Raw genomic sequence first — 20,048 nt, forward strand, 5'->3', positions numbered from 1 at the left:
TTTCTTTTTCTTTTTCTTTTTCTTTCCTTTGGGGTTGCTTTTCTAGATGCATTGATTGCATAGTATCCTGTACATGAAGGGATTGGACTTGGTGATCCTCTGAGGCCATTGGCCTATAAAAGGGCATCAGCAAGAAGCCTGGTGGAATCAGGATAGCAGCAGATATCTTTCTAAGAAAAAGCAGCAGCCTTCTCTGCTGCAGGTACTGGAGGTACATCTCCATCCCTCCAAACAGTTTAAGCTCATGTTGGATGCCTGGAATAGAGAGACCCCAACAGCAGTGTGTCTGTTGTGGGAGCAGTGACGTGTCCTCTTGCAAAGACCCGCACTTGTGGCTAGACATTTCATAATGTAAATCAGAATAAGGCTGGATGAACAGAACTACTCTTCCTTGCCCTGTGGTATCTACATAAGGCAAGTGAACTCCCACTTGGGGTGCACCATAGAATTCTCCCTTCTGTGGGAAAGAGATGGCCAAAAAGCACTGCCTTGGCCAGGAAAGGTGACTGACCCTGAGGTAATTACAGTAATTACAAAGACCAATCTAAGTGGAAGAAGAGCTGCATCAGTGGAGACACAGCAACATTTTTTGTGTCTCTGACTCAAATTCTTGCTGTTTTGCTGAGAAATGCTTCTTCCAGGTGATTTTAGGTGGCACACTGAGTAGGATGTGCTGCTGTCAGAGCCCTGTGGGCCTGAGAGTGGAGCCCTGTAAATAGTGCTTCATCATGCAAACGGGATGTTACCTCTGCAGGCAGATGGTGATATGAGTGGGCTCTAAGCTTCACTACCAAGATGAAGTGAGACAGCACTTGTGACAACTTAATGCTGACTGAGTAACATCAACACAAGTCTTCCTTTCTGTTGTAGCTGTCTTAGGATGTCAGAAGATATGGATCTGAGATTGAAAAGACACTTTTGACAGCATAATGGCTGAAACAGTTTTGAAACATTTAAAGCAACAATAAAACGCAAAAGGGGAAAGAAGGATGAGGATAATGGGGTGCGACTTCTCAAAGGACATGAGGTTTCATTTTTCTTTGAATAATCTTTTGCCTTCAAAACTACTTCTTTCTGAAACTACAAGTTATAATTTCCCAGTAAAAGTCTGCCACACACCTAGGCATCTTTGGGAGGCAGCACTCCATGTTCATATTTTTTCACTGTAACTCTCACCCATTCTAGCTATGCTGACTTCACTTGGACAGGCATAAGTGTGTTGAAATATTGTTTTTTTTTAGGATGCTCATAGTTCAGATGCACTATGTCTTCCTAAAATCATGACCGACTTCTAAGCATAGTAAAATGAAACAATAGACTTAGGACTGCACATATTCATGGAGACAAAAAAAAAACCCAGAAGAGTTGTGCAAGTGTTTTAACACAGCATCCAGCAATCTGTTTTCTTGAAAGTTTGAGTGGTTTTAGCATAATTGTGGCTTTTGGAAAATACAGAAAAAAAAACCCTCTGAAAAAACCCTTCTGATTTTCACACCTTAACTCCCTATAGAGGATTCCCCAATACTCTGTAACAGTAATCCTCAAAAAAGAACAGATAAATATATAAATGTGATTAATGTCCTAGCAAATGATGGTTATATCAAAATTATAATCACAGTGCTTAGCATTTTGGCAGACTTCATGTTTGACCTCTGACTTTGCAACTGAACACTTTCAATTTGTTTGGGTTCTTCTGTTTCAAATTTTTGTTTTTATTTTGTAAAATCAATGCATTCATCTCCTCTCCACCTCCTTTCAAGAAAATATTTCTTTTTATGTCAAGTATTTAAAAATAAAGAAAAAACAGAAAAGAAATCAGGAAAAGGCTTTAAAATTTACATTTAAAATTCATTCCAGATTTGTTGTATTCATTACTTTGATGTGGAGTTCAGAGGCTGCATTAGTACTGTACTTCCCCGCTGCTGTGTGATTGGACTTTCTGAACACTATTCCACAAAAATTAAATGGTGCTCTAAAAAAAAAAATACAACAACAAAAACCAAACAGGTTTTAAATTTAGCTACTGTAGGGGGTAGAGTAAATAAAAGAAATTTAAAATCATTAAAAGAAATTGATAATGCTAGCTATTGTTTTCTTCCTCAAAACACTTAAGCTTTATTTTTTTTTTATATTTTTTTAAAAATATTTTTATTTAGCACATTACTACATTTTCCCCCTGTTGGAAATAAAAGCTATAGGCCCAGTTCTGTCATGGCGGTGAGCAGGCAGTTGGATACGGTAATGCATGCCTGAAGCCTTCACCAAGGATGATAAGCCTGCATGAATTTTACGAGTCTCAGTATCAAGGTTGCCCTCGCCCAAGGGATTTAAGAATAAGGGGGGAAAAAAGAGAAGGCAGATGTATGAATAACTGGCATTGTAAATCTTCACCGTGGCAACCTACAGCTAGAAAAAGTCTGTGATGGGTTCATGACTTGAGAAGAAAGCGACACAGCAGAATGTGAATGGATTTTCTTCAGCTACTTAATACACTGCTTAGAGCAGCTTAAGGGTGTGCATGTGAGAGAGAGTATGTGTGTGTGAGAGAGAGAGAGAGAGAGAGAGTGTGTGCATGTGTGTAAGGAGGGGGGGATCTGTGGAAATTTGTTAGAAGGAATTACTAGTGTTATACAGCTTGCTAGGGCTTTATTATTTTTTTTTTTTTTCCTTTTTGGGGGAGGCTGTAGGGGAGGAGGAATACCATTTAGTCTCAGAATATAAATGACTGGATTTTGCTTGGGAAAGAAAAAAAAAAGATGGTGGGGGAGGTGCATAGAATTATGCAGGCAAGTAACAATGAGCAAATTGGACCCTTAACAATACAGCACAAGGTCATAGTGAAAGTCACCAGAGTGGGGTGGTGGGGGTGGCTGGTGGTAGAAAACAGATCATGATAAATAGCTTCCCATTTTGCAAAATCTGGTAGTTAATGAAAATAAGATGCATTTGAGTTGTCTGTGAACACCTGATTTTTTTCCTCTATCTCTCTCTCTCTCTCTCTGGTCCTGCTGATGTATGAAAGCAAAGCACTGACTCTAATTGTGCAATTATAAAACGGAAATGATGCAGGTTTGGCAACACAGAGAAAGAAGGCAGCTCAATAACATTGTTTAATAACAAGCAAATAAAGCTCAAAGGGGAAAGAGGTGACTATTTCTGCTTTAGACTCATTAAGGAACCTGAAACATATTGTAAAAGAGTGATATTTAATTATGGGCTGGACTGATAACATGGAGCAGGGCCTCACTGGGAGAAAGAGACCCTATGCTCCTAGGAGTGAGCAGCTCCAAACATCAATTACTGTGATTATCTACCCGGTGCTTAGAAAATGCACCCGTCTCCGTGTTCCAGCAGCGACCCGTAAACAGGCATTGCATAGGCAAATTTATGGGCACAGTCAGCTGGGGCCAGGTGGGAAAGCAAGCTTTCCATTGGTGACTTCTGTGCAAATGGAGGAAAGAAGCAAAAGAAAGAAAAATCTGTCTTCTGCACTACTGAAAGAGCAATTTATTACAGAGCATTTGCAGGAGACAGCATTTGTTGCCCTGCTGCCTTTTTTGCCTCTGTTGGCTGTCTGAATGAGAAATGGGAGTATATTAACCAACTCATGGGTTACAGAAGACGGCTTGGCATGGGCCCATCAAACTTCGCCATGTTAAGGCGAGTCAAAGGTCAAGAGAGCGTTAGCAGCTGAGATTTAGAACCGAGTGCATCTCTTTAACCTTAACTGCTGGGAATGGATGGAGTCACTTTATTTCTTTAGTCAGGAACTTGGTTGCAGTGAAAGATGTCATGAGGAGGAGGGTACCATCCAGTTTGGAGCAGATGGGAAAGTATATATTGCAGTGAGATGTCATATTCTTTAGGGGTCACATAGACAAGCAACATCATTGTTGTGCTGTAGCCCCCTGTTTTCCATTAGGACTAGAAGCTGAATGTTTGTGCATCTTTGTTAATGCACCACAGACCAAAGAAAGAGAGACTAACAGTGAAAAGTAGGTGCCAAATCCATCCAAAGCCATTTAATCTTTCCTTCTATTTGCACCAACATTATTTTCACTGAGGAAAATCCTTAGTAAATGGAGCATGCTAATGACGTGTGCACTGAACTTTATTTTTAATGGCAGAGAGATTTCTCTGCCTGGAAAGGCAGTGTGTGAGGTGCAGGTTTCTGTGACCTGGTTCACAGCATTCCAGCCTGCCTGGATCTGCCACAGGGTCACTGAGCAGCCTTAAACTAATCACATCAACTCTGTGTCTTTCTCCCTTACCAGTTCTTCTGAACCCATGAGCTCCCTGAAATAGCAAGGTCTGTTTCTGTGGCATTTGTTATGTGTCCTGTTTCACCTGTAGTCTCCGTGGGCTGCAGGAATCACCAGGGAATGATTTGGCTCCACACCCAGTTCAGAGACTCATTTTGGGTACGAGTTCTATTAAGACATCAAGATACACTGTGCACTGAGGCATGAAGTTATCTGTGCAGAGGACCATTTCTTAAGTTACTGGAAAGAGGTATGTCACTTGCTGTTTAAAAGTAGCCTGACATAAACATATACCAGTACACTCAAGCATAAGAGAACATTTTTGCTCAGAGTTTCTGATAAAGATTTGAAATTTGAGACATTGAATGAGACACTGAAATGCAAAGCTTAAGGGGGAAGTTTAGGTATAAGTAAGGTTAAGATGTCATACAGTGTGTATTAAATGGTGTGATCTGTTGAATGGGATAACAGCCTTGAAGAAGATCTGTACTGTCTAATCTTCTAAATCTGAGTATTTTAGACAGCTGTAGGTATACAGTGTCCGTGGTCCTCTGTTGTGGCTTTGTCCACAGTCAAACCGGTCAGGTAAATAGTGAGGAAAAGAGGATAAAGATACTTTAAAATAAATACAAAATTCTTGGGACTGGGAGGGAGGGGACTATGATATTTAGCTTAATATTTTTTTTGTTTGTTTGTTTCCTTTTTCCCCCCCCCACTCCAGATTTTGGTCTCTACAGCCCAGTGTGTTTTGATCTGTGACTGAGAATAAGCAAAGGATTATTAAAGATTTTTATATGCTTAATAAGACTAGGATCTTTACCAGCTGACTGTGAGACCATATCGGAAGGAAGTGTCAAACTACTTACTGCTTGTCCCTCTCTTAGCAGCAGAGCAGCTAAGAGTTCATTTTTCTGGCCCAAAACTACATACAATATAGATCAAGATACAGGAGCTATGTATATACACAAATGCAAGAATGAGACAAGGTACACAGTAACATTAAGACTGATGCATTTCCAAATCAGAAATGATCTAGAATTGGTCTCAATAGAATATGCCATGTCAGAGAAAACTTCAGAAGCAATTAAAATCACTTTATCAGAAATTATTTATGGGCAACATATGCGTGGCTCCCCAAATAAGTGGGATGATTGAAAGGATCATATCTCATCCCTATATCAGCAGCAGCCCATTGACCACATATTTCAAATGAAAAGTAAACAGGTTGGGGAGTGAATAAGCAGGAGGTAAAATAGTTGGAGAAGGTGGTTGGTAAATAATCAGAGAGATTCCATACTACACTCCCAGCTCTGAATTATAAGTAAATCCTTTCGACCCCTCCCCCACACACATGCAGTGGTCCATAGACAAATTCAAAGAGCTTGCAAATGGTTTGGTCAGACACTGGACCACTAAAGATAAAGAGAACAATTAAGAATATTGCATAAAAATGAAGCAATTTCTTTGCATCTGCATTCACTATGGAGATGCCTTTCTCTAAGCTAATTATTTGCAGATAATAAACACAAGGCGGTATCAGAGATCAAGTTGTCAAAAGAAAGAATCTTGGAAGAAATTGGCAAAGAAAAAAAATAGCTTGGATCATCTATTGTTGAAGTTCCAAATAAACATTAAAATGTTCAATTTGGAAAAATATGTTCTTCCATAAAAATGGCCATAATGTCTCACAAAGTCCTCAAAAAAGGCACACGAGCAACCTGAAGAATCACAGATAAATTGACCTACAACAGTGTAAGACAAATAGTCTGAAAAAATAACTAAAAAATTAAATATTCTAACAGAACATGACACAAGAAAGACAAATTGCATGGTTTCTTAAAAGGTAAATTTTGTATCTCTGATCAGTTAAAATTTTTAGACAATCAGAAAGAAGATACAAAGTTTTTCAATAAGCTGCCAGGACTTGCAGAAAAATGTGCCCTAACCAGAGGTCTTAAGGAAGTGAAAGTTTCCCACCTCTCCCACCTTGTCACACAGACTAAAGAACAAGGTGTGATGCAGCCATGGAGCCCAGGACAGGGTGACATCTGAGTAGCAGTTATCTAGCTGAAGTCTTTGCTTTTCCATGAGAAAGGTTCCAGAGGAAACATGAGCCTTCCACTCTGAATTTCCCTATGGCCCATGGAAGACACTTCCGATAAGAGCATTGTTTACAATTTTAAATATCAAATTTTATCGTTTATGTATCTTACACAATCAGACAAAGCAGAAGGCCCTGACTGGATTTACAGCCTTAATGATTCTATAATTCTGTGGGTTAACTTCTTTTTTTTTTTTCCCATCTTGCATTTTTTGAGTGTCTCTATCATAAATTGTTATTTACTGGTAAAAGAGTACTGGGGTAGTACAGATATAAGGGATAGCCTTGGTATTCCAACAGCACAAGCGACAAAGGGGGTGACACTGTGGCCCACCAGCCCTCTCCCAAAATCTCTGAGCTCCCAGGCTGTGCTCATATTTATGCCTAACCTACTTTTCAGCCACTTTTTGTGCCATCACAGAGCTTTTGTAGATGCACCAGTGGGGGCAGGGAAAATGTATGAAAAAAGTGTGTTCCAATTCTGTAGCTATTCACCTGATTCTTTTGCAAATTTGGCCCCATACTCCCTGTAATTCACCAGTTGATAGACACTTGGGAGAGACTCCTGCCTGATAACATTCCTGTCAGCCATGTCCCAAAGAACAAAGGCAAGCTGAAGTATTTTTTAATTCTACCCTCTCAGCTCATCAACGCTGAGTTTACATAAAAATGTAAGAACATTACACTACACACACTGCTAATAATCAGAAACTAAAGCTTTGAAGTTTCCCTATTTCACAGCTACTGCCATGACAGATGCTTGCCAGAGAAAACTCAGGGGGCATTTGTTTGCAAGCATTTTGGCTAAGCATAGTGCCCATTGTGCCACTTAATATTTCAGCTATCTCTAGTGTAATCAGGGAACAGCAGTTACTTATTTCTCTCACGTCTTGCTCCTTGCTAGCTACCTACTATCGCCAGCATGACCTCTGAAGCACACACATTAATTTTACCTCAGTATTTCTATAGCATCAATTAATAAAAACTGACTATGTTTTCAACAAACGCACATGTACTGATAAATGAGGGTCCTGACTTAATTGCTCTGTAAATTAAGAGCTCACAGTGGTGACAATAGAGAATAGTTTTAATATTTAAAAACTCATTAAATTTGTGTACATTTTGAATAATTAAATCACATGGCCACTTTAAAGAGCTAATTTAAGTTTAATTCCTAAATGTATATCACAGAAGAACTTGATCTGTTGAAAATTATTGGTTAATTTTCAGAACAACTTAATTTGGTTCTACTCTTGCCCTGAAACTGTGCATTTATTTATATACTTATCTGCCCCTTCTACCTGCCAGGAAATCCTAGCAACATCAATTCCAGGATGATGACAACAACCTGTACTTTTGTCAGCATTCATAAAAAACTGTGTAAACCTTACATCAGTGGTGTGTTTTTATTTTTTCTATGGTGAATCATAATTCCATATTTTAATATTTTTGATCTTTATCAGATCCATTGATCAGATTTAAATAGCGGGCATTTTGGGGAAAACAATTTGCTTTTTTTTATGATTTGCACTGTGTGAAGATGAAGTCCAAATGCCCAAGTGAGCATTGTTTTGACAGAATTTGCACGGCTTTATGAAAACCTGTGTCCTTCCAATTATGTAAACTCAGAGACAGTCAAAGTTAAACCTTCAACTTGTGGGTTAGTATCATCTTCTTTTCACTCAGAACTCAGATTTTTAATATTGGGTAGTCGTTTTAAGTATAACATCTGATTTTCGGACTGTCAGCAGAGGTTCTGCTAACAAAATCATGGTTCACCCTCCCCACTTGATCAGTTCTGTGGAGTTTATGGGCACTGCTCAAAAGAGAAAGCTGGTTTCCTTGATGAAGCTCATGCTGTACATAGGACAGAAACAATTTTCAGTTAGAGCAATTCACCTTTGTGCAGTTAACTTTTCTTTCTCCCGTTGCTCATACGTCAATCTTCATATTGTTACTAGTATTTAATCAGTGATTAAGCTGCCATAGAGTAAATACAGACAGAATGTGCTGCAACATTTCTATGTTCTTTCAATATTATGAAGTGTAATATTCAGGTAGGTTCTTACTTATCAAAGTGATAGACACTTAATACCTGAATGATTCCTGCAGTATCTTCACAAAGTGACTTCAGTACCTAGCTGTAGTTGAGAAGATGAAGTGTTGTTCACTAAATTTTAATCAAGAACAAAAATAGTACAAATGTTATGTGACTATCTGTATGCTTTTAAAAAATTAAATTCCTTCTTAATTATTCCTCAGCTTAACTTGAAACCAATCCATGCTTCTGGTTTTGCCTTTCTTTTTCACTGATTTTCTAATAAGGTGCTGGGAAAGCAAGTTCTAGAGGAGAAGATGAACAGGCATGGTCTTTAAAACAGCACATTTAAACCTGTTTTGGTGAATTTTCACAGAGTGTGCACTCCAAACTCCTGGTCCTGAGTATTCCCATAGGAAAACTTAATTTCTGATGATACTTACGTGGACAGAAACATATCACATCACTTGTAACTACTCAAAACAGCCCAGATTTTGCCTATGGAGGACTTAAACCGTTCACAGCTTTACCAATGATTACTTGCAGTGATCTTGTTTTAAGGCTTAATAGAGATAATTCTTTGTTTATTTATTTAGATTTCTAACCAGAGTGCTGCATGGAAAAGCTGCTGTCTGGTGATTCCCCACTGTGGACAAAGTCTTTTTTGATGTCATTGCTTCTCAGAAGAGAATTCCCCATCCGAAAATCACACACAAACTTCTTTCTTCACAGAGGTATGCAGCAGTAAAACGTATTTAATTTGAACTGGGGGTTGGTTTCCCAAGGGGTTCTAATCTCTCTAAGGAATAATGCTGTACTCTTATCATCATTTACCTCTCCTCCTATCTTTGTGTAATCTGCAAACTTTGTCAATCACCAGTCCATGTTTTCTCCCCAGTAGTTGATAAGATGTTAAATAGTAAATGGTCACAGCTTATCTTTGTGAGACTTTGATAGAAGCACACCATTTACAGCAATATTTGTGAGATCAGTTAAGTACTTTGAATCTACCCAAGGTGTGTCACAGGTACTTTTTATTGCTCTACTTCAGTAAATCTATTATGTACAAGACTGAGTGAAAAGCCTAACATAAATATGTCTACCATGTTGATGTGATTACCCTCAACAACCAAACTTGTCATCCTCCTGTACCATAACATTCAGAGGTTGTGAGGGTTCTGATTAGCAGATCTGCCATTTGACAGAGCCATATGTCAGCTCTTTCTCTGTGGTACAAAAGAAACAAAGACTACAAAGGCTACTTGGAGACCTCTGTTGCTACTGGCTGGCTTTAGGTATTGGGAGTTTTTTTGCCAGCTGTGATTCCTGGCATTTCTATTTATGCATGTTCAGCTGGCTAACAAATGGAATTCTATGTTTTCTTCTAGGGTTGAACTGTATTTCATCTAGACAACCTTTTTTTGATGGGTTCTCCAACATTAAGTGGCTTTTCCAAGACATCATATTTTCTTAATTTAATTTTCTTGCTCTCATTTTTTACAAATGAAAAAGAAAAGAAGAAAAAATTGGAAATTTCTAGCTAGAATTTGTAGTGATATTCCATTTCAATCAGGGAAATGTGGAAATTTTGGAACAGAAACTGCAAACTGAGAATAAACCAGAAATGTAACAGGACCATGAGTTCTAAATACGTGTATTGTAGTCAGATACTTATTTTCTTTTACTTCTCTTTCAAAACTTGACAATATTCCTGCGTTTAACTTGAAACCAATCCATGTTTTATGTTCTTAAGGACAAGGTTTTAAGGTCTATAACATCTAAAGGTGTTTATTATTCTTTGTAAAGGACTGAATTTTCCCACTCAAGTCCTTATAAGATTTACAAAATTTCATAGCCCTTCACCTGGTAACTAGGGGGAGAATCTGAAAAGTGATATTCTTTGCAGTAATGCACGGTATTTGTGTTTAAACTGTGTACATAGTGCTGAAGCATTGTGATAAATTGTGAAGCTTCACAATATCTGGCAGATTTCAGCAGCACAGACTGGGGGATAAGAAAGAGGGAAGAGCACATTAGAGAGCTGAAGCTGCAGGGGAAGTTAAGCAGGCAGACTATAATTGCTCAAGGAGGGTCTTAACTAGGAGAAGGGAATTAACACCCATAGTCTTGTGAAAATTGCTTATGATCTGTAATGACACAAATTGGCATATTAGCTCAAGCTTCATTGGTGAGACAGCATTAACCAGTGGAGAGTGCCTTTTAAAACTGGCCCAAGATCTACTTTTGGTATCTGTTTTGGCTTTATTTTACAGCTTCTTGAAAGCCTGCAGAACATGTATGGAGACATAATTCTCATACAAAAATCCCTTCACATGTTGTCAGCTCCAGCTCTGGGGCTTTACATGGGAAAGGAGAACCTTTGCATTGTCTGGTAACACTTTGTGCAGCACCTGGATTTCCTGAATGTCTTAAACACTTAACTCTGTGTTTGTTGTGCTGTTGTTAGGTAATGAATGGTGTCAAAATGAAACGTAAGATAATAAGGCTATATAGTGTTATCTCATCTAATGTGTTTATTATGTGCAATTAGTACCAAAAGAATGTGTTCATAATAGCAGCTTCAAAAAATGTTTAATGTATGTATTAAATAGTGTGAAATCAGTATACAAAAATCTTCCTTACAGAGAAAATACAAAGATAAAATCAAATAGGATTTGCAAGGGTGATAGAAAACTTTATTTTGTGGTGTTTTGAGTGATTCTGTGGGGAAAGCATAATTTTCTATTAAGTATTAGTATTCTGATTCAACAGTCATGGGTGCCAGTGTAAGAACCTTGACAGATGGATGGTAGATACATTATTGTATTTTTCTCAGTTGGAAGTCTCCATAAGGGGCACTAAAAGAAAAGAGACCAAGACATTTTCTAATATATCTTATGTATGTTAGGAAACAGAACTTGTGAATTGGTCATCCACATTCCATTTAGAACATGTTTTGTTTGATACTTTCTTTGTCATGTTTTACTTCTTATTTTCACAAGTCCTACATTTCCCTCCTTCAGCTTTTCCCATTCTCATACATCCAGCCCGATCCCTTAAAACCCCATCAAAATCTTCACAGCTTATAATAGATCATTTACATATTCACAGATGATATCATACCATTGTCAGAAAAAAACCCCAAATGATAGAATAAAACTCACTGGCCGAGGTAAATTAACGTGTACCTTATAAACAATGCACAGAGTATTTTGAGAATCTATATATATGGGTATGCATAAATGTATAAAAATATTATGGGCACGAAAGTATCTATGAGTGTTATATAAATATAAATGTGCACACACACACACATACAGAGGCATGCACACATCTATTTGTGTTTGACATTTGTTGTTCCACCTTCATCCTGGCCATTACCGTTCCAGTAATGGATCCTGTTGTGCACTGAAATTCCCATTGTGGTCCATTACCACTTCCTTCGTTGACAGCTCTATTGCTTCCCGAGCTATTGTGCTATGTATGACATTGATTGGAGACACTGGATACACATTAGCAACATCACAACACGCATAATAACAAGGTGTCGCTCTGCAGAGAGTATCAAGAACGGGCACAGTGCAGCGTAGCCCACCACACACTCCACTCCGTGGGCATCCCTCCTCTTGGGGCTTGTTCTCCAAGGTCAGCCTCAGATCAGAGCTACCATGACCAAAGGTGGGACAGTTCCTTGCTGAGATGTCCCACCCTGACAGCCTCCCCTGCAGTGAACCCCAGTCCTGGGGACCTGCTGCCTTTCCAGCACCTTGGCTAGTTATCAACTTGATCTGTAACAAATTGAAAGTTTTAAAATATTTTCTTCTCCTCATTCACTTGCTTTAGTAGAAAAGATGACACCAGGCGCTCTCAAACAGGCAGCTCTCTTGTGGCAACATCCCCTGCCCATATTTTCTCTAAGCCAGCACCAGCTCCTTTGGTGATGGTTCTCTCTGGGGTATGATCAAATGTCATTAAAATGAATGGGAAACTTTCTGTTGACATTAACCAACTTTGACTTATATCTTTAAAATCAGGAAGCAAGAGAATGACGGCTGCAATGCTAGAAATATATAGAAATCTTTGGAGTTCTGTAGTCCAAAACACACTAATCTTTACTCTTTTTGAGAGTGTACATGTATGAGCGCATGAGGGGTACTGATCCCCTTCAGTTGCAGCTCTCCGGTGAACAGAGAAGGAGCAGCCCTCCCCAGACAGGAAAAATATTATATTAATAATCTAATTCAGCTATATGTGCTTTTGAGAGGTCACTATTATAAATAGTCACTATATAAAGAAAACTATGATTTCTCAAAGCATTTTCTTGACTCTAGCTTCAACCGGAATTGCTTCTCAGAGAAAGCCTGTATCAATTAACAAATTAGGAAAAAAAAATTAACCACTGGCAAGGATTCATAGTGTGAAAATGATAGTTATGTTCCCAATTACTATCTGTTTCTTGATTGAAGTAGAACAGAGAGAATCCATACTAACTCTTATCCCCACAGTTTTAACACTCTCACAACCTCAGCAACTTCAAAAATGGACAGGCTGCTCCAGGTGGGTAATATTTTCATCTCACTGTGTTTATCTTCATTTATGAATGCTGGAAATTCTTGTTCAGTGCAGATCCCAAGCTTTTTCCTGCCTTGTGTCTCCTATTTGTTCTTGCTCATTCCAGCTTTTACAGTCCACCAACCTAGGTGAACCGACGCAGCTGAGGACTTTGAAAGACTTACAGTTCTCACTCCTGGTTAAACTACTTTGCTCTCTCCAAATTACAGATAGCTCACCCTTTGGTATTCACAGTGCTCCAACACTTCTCATTTCAACTTTTCAACTCTGAAAAAATGTGTTCTTGTCTTGTCTCACATTTTCTCTGCAACTCGGTGTCCAGAATGCCCAGTACAACTTACTTTTCTCTTCAGTTTCCAGAAAACTCATGGGATGAAGAAGGGCTGATGAAGGAAACTTTGGTTTTTTTCCTTCTATTGCAGAAATTACTTAAACTGCTCTGTTAAACCAGTATCCTATCCTCATTTTCCAGTAATTTATTAAAATAGTTTCAAAAGACGTGCAAGAAACTGTGTGGAAAAAAATCCTTGTCTCTTCCTTTTAGTCCATTCCTCATATACCTATTGAGCAGTGAATCACTGGTTATTGAAGTCTGTTTTTTTATTTCTCTAGTTAATTCCCAGAAGTTCTATATTTGTAATAAAAAAAGACTTGGTAGAAGAATGTCTGATTTTTATACTGGTTGAAAGATACATCAGATATGTCTCTTGTATGAAATAAGTGCTGTAAAACAGACAAATTTTGTTCTGTTTCTAGCATTTTTCCCAGGTACCTTTGCCGGTGTGAGATGTCAAACCTCAGCCATTGTGTTCCTGGGACAACATGAGCTCAGTCTCCATTGCCTTTTAACCTCACACCAAAATGCATGCAAACAGTGCTATTCCCAACACACAGCACTTTTCCACTGTGCCACGAATTGCAAATGTGCAGCTCTTTTCACAAAAGCAGCCACGCACAGGGCAGCTGGAAAGCCGGGAGCAGCAGAGTGAGTTGGGCTCTATTCAGGCCAGTGGCAGCTTCCAGCAACCTCTCGGCTCCCAGCCCTGGAAGCCAGCCTCCACAACATGATTCACTGCTGCTTTTTCACTGCTCCCTCTTCTCCATCAGGGTCACAAGTGACTTACTTTTTCCAAATGCCATTCTGCTGTGTGCTTCTTCCTTAAATCACTTGGTAGACTGATCAGAAAATAATGTGTTTGCTGTCGTTAAAGAACTGCATTGCAAACTGAGTGCGTATCGTGTTACATCTTTAGAATATTGTATCATACAACTACTTATGCTTGGAGTTTCTAAACACTGATTGTTTTTAAAAAAGCAGACTTTTTCTGTTAAGGAAGGTTTTTCAATTGAATACTTAAAAAGAGTTGATGGAATTATTTTCTTAATCTAACAAATTACATCTGTATTTCATTGTTTAACATTCTCCCTGGGGACTGGAAGTCTTAAAAAAAACCCTCAACAACAAATGAAAAAAAATGAAAAAAAAATAAATAAAAGTTTTGAAGGTATTTTGTTTTGAATGCATAATTTTTGTCAGTCAAAATAAGTAATACTCAAGCTGTTGAAATTTTTTGTTCTTAAAACCACTCAAATTATTAATTGTGAAGCTTGTGCACTGTTTGAAGCAGCGTACAATTGATATAAAATTTGCAGCTGAAGTACAGAGTATTTCTAGAGGTTCATTTTATGAAAATAATAAAAATAAATTAATATAAATGCAATTTTTATGACAGTGTCATGGCAAATTATGCAGCATCATCATTCAAACTGAATGATAAAGCAGGCTAGCCCATAGATCTGGAATGGTAAACCTAATTAATCCTAAAATAGGTGGTATTCCAATAAATGAAGTATTCAGAATTTAAAAAGTAGTAGTAGAAATATTTAACTAAGAGGACGAGAGCCATTATTGAAATGATGTCATACAATCTGGGAGGCATTGTCATGTTCAGTAAATTAGCATGGCCTAACCACAGCAGAAAATTTCCTTGAGCTGCAATAAAGACTAAATGCTTTCAGACTCCCATGATCCTTTGTAGTCATCATTTTAAAGCGCTGCCTTAGTGAGCTAAACCTGTAAAGTTTTCTTTTGAGCGGCTGTGAGTTGATTAGATCTATTTCAGCCTAGTAGTGGTAATAGGCTCCTCTCTGTGAAACTGCTTAGCCTCTGCTCCCCTGGCAGCTGGAGAAACTGGAATTAATCAGGTCTGCTGGGGACTTCTTCAGCATCTCCGCAGGCCAGCGACTCTGGAATCATTTACTACAGAATCTTACTGTCAACTCTTTGTCATTTAGGCTTTTGATTATGCTTGCTTTCTTCAGAAAAAATGGAAATGGGTGACAGATTATCCTAATGCAGAATTTCACTAGTTACTTTTATAGGCATCTATTATCCTCCTTTGTACTGTCCATAAAAAGAATGTAGGTGTGTGCAAAGATTTTTAGGGGCAGAGATATGAAGAATATGCTATTGAAATTAACATATTTCTTCTAATTAAAGTATGTTTCTTTCTAATAAAGAGATCCTCCCCCCTGAAATGACTGCATATTGTTTTGTCACTAGCACAATATATGGATTTCCTTTCTTTTTTCTTAAAAATTGATAGCTGGGGAAAAAATTCTTGAATATCATTACTTACCATGCTACTGTTCAATAACACTACTTTCTACTGAATAAACTGTAGATGCAGATTGTTTTTTTAAAAAAACTGTATTAAATATGAGCCTTAGAATAAATGCATATTTACATAGACTGCTAACTACTCTGAGCTTCAGTGAACAGAAAGTAAACAGTCAACACTGAAAAAAAAGACAATTAAATCTGCCTTCTTTTCAGCATTTCATCCCACAGAAACAGGGTTCTATAGACTTAGTGTTCTGTAAATAGAGTCAATGGGCAGTCTGGTGCAGTCCTTAATGAAATCATCACCCCTTTAGACACTTAAAAATTTGGAGATTTATACTACAAACAGTTATTATGAAAACAAAATTCTGCATGACATTCTGAGATACAGGCTTTTCATACATTGTATACGAAAATCTTGGTAATAAAATGGTTGAAAATTTGATCAAAACAGATGGTTTATAAGAATCTTTTGTTTGATAAATTTATATGCATTTAATAACATGAAAATGGATATGAGAATTTGTTTGACTACTGTCCAGTGCACTCTCTAAGGAGTCTGGCAAAAAATATTTTTCACAAAAAAAATTAAGGGAACAAATTGTTCCTTTTTTTATACTTCTATTCTTTCTCCTTCTTATTTTTTTCCTGTGTTTTTTTTTTTTTCTGTTCATTTTTTTTTCTAGAGAGTAGATTTAAACAGGTTACCTTAACAGGGTAAATATATTAAAATTTTATAACTATATTTAACATTTAAAAAAAATTGGCATTAAAGGAAAAAAAAGTTTATATTGAATATTGAATGATTGCTAAAATCACAAAACTGTTCCATTATGAGCATTTTTGAACAATTCTGTAAATTGCAGAAGCATACAATAGCCTCCATTATTTTGCCTCCAAACAGAAGAAGCCGCTCTGTGTTCGTTAGTAGCCTTGGTCACCGCAGGAAGTTTGTACTCTAGAACTATCCAAAACACACCTACACCCCATACACCACCTAGACTTCTCATTTGTTTTGTTTGCCTATGTCTGGTTTAACAGTGAACTGGCATCAAAAAACAGTAGTCCAGTTTTCTTCTGCTGAAAAATAAACATGGTAGTTCACAGCCTGACCCCAGAAGATGAGCCACAAGGTTATGTCACCTAATTTCAATCCACTAGATTTCTTCATCTAGTTTTCTTCTGCAATGAAGGGCTCTGGCTAGAAGTAGTTAAAAACCTGAACCTCATTGCTAGGCTTCCAGGTTTGTTTTTTGTAGGGACTGACATCATTGTCACTTTGCCCTGTGCTGCCCTGCCTTGTTTGACACCTCAGGGCATGGCTGTTTGGCAGCCCCTTCCTTCCAGAGGAGCAGGTCAGTCCTCCAGAGATCAGCTTCTCATAAGGTGCCCCTTGCACCTACTCTGAGCCTCTTGCTATCAGGCAGTGATGAAAACCCCAGGCTTTTTCCCCTCATATTCCTGTGTCCTGGCTCTGTTCAGTGCAGTAGGGCCCATAAGGCTGGGGCAGTTTGGCATTGTCACTTCCACAATGAAGTGTAGGGTTGGCAAAACTGATGTGACTTGCCAGCTGAGCCATTTAACAAAGAGCAGAATGTTACCCAGAAAGCATTAGATCCTAATGTTGCACAGAGCCTTCCTCACCCTTTCAGATACAAAACCCTCCAACTTAACCCACAAATAACAAAAAAACTTCCATGCGATTAACTAGTGGCTTTTTGTTGCCTAAATTGTGAGAGTTATCAAAAAAATCTTGAGCTTTACTTGACAATAAATAATCCAAGTTAAAAAAATTACAGAGGGTTAAACACACTGAATAGGTAGGGTTTATTCTGTTAATGCTCATGTTCACGTTCTCTTTCTTTATTGAAAACTTGCCCTTCTTTTATCCTTAGACTGCTATGGTCATTTGTCAATGACAATTTGTTGAGTTTGGATGCGTTCCTCTTCTCAAGAAAAGACTTCAGATTAGATCTGTACAAATACTGAGGCAGCTAACCTTGGGAAGTGTCCACTGACATCACCATTCTTAGCTAATTGCAGATGTTCAGGACTGAAGTGGTAAATATTTAACAAGGGGGGGTTTCTCTCCCCTCAGTATGACTCCCAGGTACTTGAGACTGCATTATTTTAAACAAGATGCAATGTATTTTAACCAAGATCTGTCAAACAGTGTGCTGCAGGTGTTCAAACTAGGTTTCAAATCCTATCAAAGTGTATTTGACAAACAAGTGCTATCAAGCTGATGCTTCCAAATGAAAAGCATTACAACTCCTTCTATCCTGCTAACAAGCTACCTCTCTGTCTTCTTTTCCAAGCAACTTATTTTATAGCAAAGCTATATATTGCAATATAAACTGTTCAGGATAAAGCTGGTTTTAAAACCTGGTTACTGGAATTAGCTCTGTCTGTTATGGAAGAATCTGACTGGGCACTGTTCAGAAAGGGAGAAGTGATTTTAAGTTTCAGAAGAGAGGGTTACCTAAACCTATAGTGGTATACAGAAGTCTTTTCTGGCTGCTGCATTTTCTAATTTGATGTTATGTCTTTTTGTCTCTTCATCTTTTGCTGCTGCTGCAAATTTCAAGGAACTGTATGTCCCCCTTTCTTCTGTGGCTTGGTCTTTCCAACCTGTTTTACCTTAAAATTTGAAACAAATCCTTTATTTTCTGTTTTATTGTTTCTATGGTTTCAGAGCATTTGTGTCTTTTATTTACGTTCCCACCAGAACTTCCTCTCCCATTTACTTTTGTCAGGGGCACTTCAGGGGATGACCAACTCTGAGTGACTTGCAAACCTCTCCTTTGTTTATCTTGATTTCTTGTCTATCACAGCCTTTTAGAGCCACTGAGTCTCCAGAAGGACAGAGGAAAACAAGAATACTGTACCTTGAGGAAAAAACCTAGGCATCATCCAGTGCTCAGGTTTTCACTATCGAGCTCTGTGTAGCATCAAACCCCATCTTTTATCTCCTGATATTTCACTGTTATCATGCTAAAAATTCACAATTGCAATAACTCTCTTATCATAATTTTAAATAATATCATGCAGTCAAAAATGCTTTTCATTCTTTGGCCTCATGAGCAACAGCAATAATTTTCCATTCTTTTTGTTCCTCTAGCATGTACATGGCCAATCATATAGCTCCTGCAAGTCTGGTGGTTGTTTTGTTTTTTTTTTTTCTTTTTAATTTATTTTTCCTTTTTTATTTTATTGGTAATTTTTGTTAAGTAGATAGAGTAGAAAAATAGAGACATTGGAGTTTCAAATTAAAAAGGAGTGATTAAGAAGGGTAAGACTTTTGAACTGAATTGCTCTAAATGAACTGGGAGAGGTGCAAATCAGTCATTACAAAAATTATATAATTTTAGGTCTTAGGTTAAGTTCTGTGAACTGCTTAATGTTATAATTGGCTGCTGCCAAAATCGTCAAGTTGAATGAAGCTCCAAGTTTAAAATGTCATAAACTCTCAGTATAAAGATTTATATAACACAGGTATCTGACCTACCACCACATGACAGGAGGTATTTGTTAAGTCTTATTTGACTCCTGCAAAGTGGAAAAGAAAAGAACTAGAGAAAGAAAACATACATCTTCTGGACAATATCAAAACATTATGAATCTAGTCTGATATCTGAACAGTGAATTCAGAAAGCTGCGATAAACATAGTTGTTTCTTATTAAAAAATAAGATTTTATACTTCAAGTGGAAAATTTGTGTGTTTATTATGACGAATGAAGGTGGTTAATGTCAAATCTCAACAGTGTGTATTTGGTAAGACTTTAGTGGAACATTTCATAAACTAAATATACACTTTCTGAGGTTTTGCAGGCATTCAATGGCTCTAACCCATACACATCTTCCCTATTTCTTTACACCAATGACCAAAAACAAAGTTGCACTTAATTAGTCTGCATACCATAACACAGGGTCAGAATATGGTGGCATTTACTGGCCTAAATAAAACAGTGTTGCATGGGGTGTTGCAGTGAATTCAAGGGCACAGGATAGGGGTAGTAGAAACCACCTTGCAAAATTAATTACGAGGTAACCACTCCTACAAGGAAAGCCATATAGCTTGGTGATGTATACAAATAGTTGCAACCAAACCCATCTAAAAAGATGTAATCAACATTCTTTGCTTATTTCATAGTTTTAAAAAAGGCTGTAAGTAGAGCACGTAGAAGATACACAGTGTATCTAAATATCCTTCCATATTAACATGAGTAAAGAGGAATTTCTCATATCTGCAATCTGCATGCTTGCGGCTTCTTTGCAATAGTGGAACTTGTATGAGACAACAAAGAAGTGGAATGAGGAAAGGTGGATAAAAGGTTTGAAGTTTAAATGCCAGTCTATCACACTGGCCATTAAAGAAAAAAAAAAGGGAAACAGCGAAGGAAGTTTAGGCTTCTGGAGGCTGCTGGGAGTTTTTCTCCTAGCCAATAACT

Source organism: Parus major, chromosome 1, assembly GCF_001522545.3.
Source record: "Parus major isolate Abel chromosome 1, Parus_major1.1, whole genome shotgun sequence".
In the NCBI taxonomy this organism is placed as follows: domain Eukaryota; kingdom Metazoa; phylum Chordata; class Aves; order Passeriformes; family Paridae; genus Parus; species Parus major.